Source organism: Hyalella azteca, unplaced genomic scaffold (genome assembly GCF_000764305.2).
Source record: "Hyalella azteca isolate HAZT.00-mixed unplaced genomic scaffold, Hazt_2.0.2 contig5320, whole genome shotgun sequence".
Classification (NCBI taxonomy): domain Eukaryota; kingdom Metazoa; phylum Arthropoda; class Malacostraca; order Amphipoda; family Hyalellidae; genus Hyalella; species Hyalella azteca.
Genome location: NW_025935514.1, coordinates 45,452 through 48,537, shown reverse-complemented (window position 1 = coordinate 48,537; position 3,086 = coordinate 45,452).

The window sequence follows — 3,086 nt, the reverse complement described above, 5'->3', positions numbered from 1 at the left end:
GCTTTTAACCGAATTTAGTAGAAATGACAAATCGAATTGCGCATGCCAAATAAGTAAACAGCAAAATACATACGACATGTGCTTTAATTGATCGAGTTGCGACGTGCTATGAACTCTTCTAAAATCCTATTAATTTTCGACACGAATTCGTTACTTATTTTCATAGAAGCCAAGTTTTTGATCAACGTTTGTAATAGAAATTTGCCTTCTAAAAAATGTTTTAAAAACTGAACAAAAATTGAATTGTGGGTTTTGCTTGCACGGCATTCCTTTACAACAAAAGAAATAAAATGACCTCTATGTATGTTACAGACATAAAAAAATGCTGCAGCAAAACGATTCGACGTATCGGGGCGTTAAAACATTCACGAGCATTGTAGTTTTCAGAATTAGCTGCCAACGCAGTTCTGCCCAGCCTATAGATTTACCGTTCATTCACTGGTGAAAATAAATTTATGATTATGTGGGAACTGTGAGGCCGAGGTCACTGGGTTACCCTCGCGCTGTGCATCCGGTGCACGGCAGCCGGACACTCGCCGCCCAACCCTACAGCGGAGTCTCGCACCGCTGCGCGCGCTCATGTCACACCTCCGTCACACGGAGAGCCAATTATATCCACTATTGCTTCGGGTTTTTATAAAATAAATGCACACGTCCTTGTGCAATCTAACTATTGATGTTTAGATGCTAATCTGAGAAAGAAACTTTTTTAAAGCAAGGAGTGGAAATAGATTTATTTCAAGTAGTTAGTGTCGGGACATTGAAATTTTATAAATTACTTTCTGATACCATCTACGTAAGGAATTTAGGATGAGGATTAAAATAAAAATGAAAGCAAGCCCCATTATCCATCATCAAAATTTATAGATGTGTATAGACTTAGAAGTCGAAGTTCAACTTTACGTAAATTACTATCAAAGCAAATTACACATCAACACTGTCTGATATTAAATTCATAGTCAACTCAAAAATTTCGCTACAATTATATTATCGTTCGTCCATGATTCTCGTCGTGATGCGTGACCCGAGGCTGCGCAGAACATCGGCTTCATTATTCTCCCCTTGAGTCGACATTGTGACAGGGATTACATGCACTCTCTATCTTGTTCATTAAAAATTGAATTTCATGTCAGGAATACTGCCACTACTTTATTGGACCCTCTCATGCGTCGTGTAAACCAATCAAAGGAAGAACTCGTCAGTAACAGAGAACTTACCGCACGAATTGTGAGAATCACTAAAAAATTCCGACAGTGGTTCTAAATGAAGTGGTTTATTGGAACGGTTCACAGACTATCTGATGATCGGGTGAGCGATCTGAAAAGTTGAAAAATAATTTTTACGTAATCTTCGTCGCAAGAGAGTAACGGATTTTTTTTTTCCTTTGGTAAAATTTAAACATAGATCTTGGTTGTTGGTGTGGTGGATTTGATTTGCTAGGATGAAGTAAAAATCAGTCACTCCCGCATTTTATTTTAATAATTACAACTTTGTTACTAGCAATGGTGAAGTTAAATCAAGGCTGTTTATACCAAACTCATACACCCGTGTGGGCACATGCAGTGTATGCATCAAGAACAATGTAATGGTATGAAAGTTGAAGTTTTCGAGAAAACATCATTTGTGAGAATGTGAGAATTATCTAGTAATATCTCGTAAATCTTGTAAATTAATCTCGTCATCAATGTGAGATTATCTTGTATATTTTATCTAAGAGATCCTCTAACATCAGCACCTTCATTCGTCAACACAGCGGTATTCGCTGTGACAGCACAGCATCAATGATTAGAGTGTCAGCATTTCATAGCTTTGGCGCCATTCGTCTCTGAATACAACGCGATGCAGCTGTCGGATGTCACAAAGAGAAAGTAGAACGTATAAGCATTACCTCATGCAATTTATGTACAAGACAAATAATCTAATAGTTTACCAATCGACCTTATAGATACTGTTTCATTCTCACAAAGAAGTGTCTATCGCTTGACACACTGCAAGACATCCGCTACCGGCAACGATTAGCTAAACGATGAATTTCGTTGTCTGTTGCGTACAGCATGCAGAGAGCTAGATCATTCACATTCATCGGTTCAATTCCATATAACTGTTATGACTCTTTTTAAAACGTATTAAACGTTGTCGCAATTTCCAGAAGGCTACGCAATGTCGAAAACCATTCAGGACTGCGTATTTGAAGACAATTGTCTCCGAATGAGACAATGCGTGTCATATTTGTTTTAATGATTAACAGATGTTGTAGTTGCGGATACAAAGAAATTAAGTACAACAAACTCCAGCTGGATTATCAAGATGCGAGTATAACAATTATGTAATAAGTATTAAACTGTTTTCATATACAAAGCTGTATAGGTACTGACTTGCAAAATTCTACGTAGCACGATCCGTGTCGCATATATAAGCCCGTCATAACCTGAATGAGAACGAGCTTTTGCCGCAATATCATCCATGAATGCCATGACGGTGTTACATCACAGCCTCGGCAGGGAGGCTAGTCGCTTCAGTCACAAAGTGTGATTCATGATCGCTACACGCCGCCCGAGAGGTTCCTTTGGTCCTCCATACTCCTTATTACGAGACCCGTTAGCTGACCAGCGATCACTGCCTCCATCGACTCGCTGAGCGCTCGGCACCAAAAAGTGAGAGCTGCGATGCGCATGATTCTCTGTGAGGAGTGCAACCAGTGCTTCTTCAATTTTACCTGACTTTACCTGCACTTACCTCACCCTTGCCACGGACTATCTCTCATCTCTGACGTTACTTTCCTTATAACTCTTTCACCAATATGAAACGAACGAAGAATCAGATCGTCACAAAGGCCTTTATTGTATGTGCTATAAGAGTCACTACGCCCCAAATCTAAATCAATTTGGTCAGAGTACCATGCGCTCCTTCATATTCAGAATAATAATTCCTGCGTCACTCCACATAAAGTCAGCGGATATACTCTGACGCTTTGACATAGAAAAATACACGCTTCTGAATGCAATACTTTTTGAGCAGCGGAATACGAGCTACAACGCAATGAACGATCCGTTACAGATCAGTGGTGGATAAGTAAAAGAAAATTA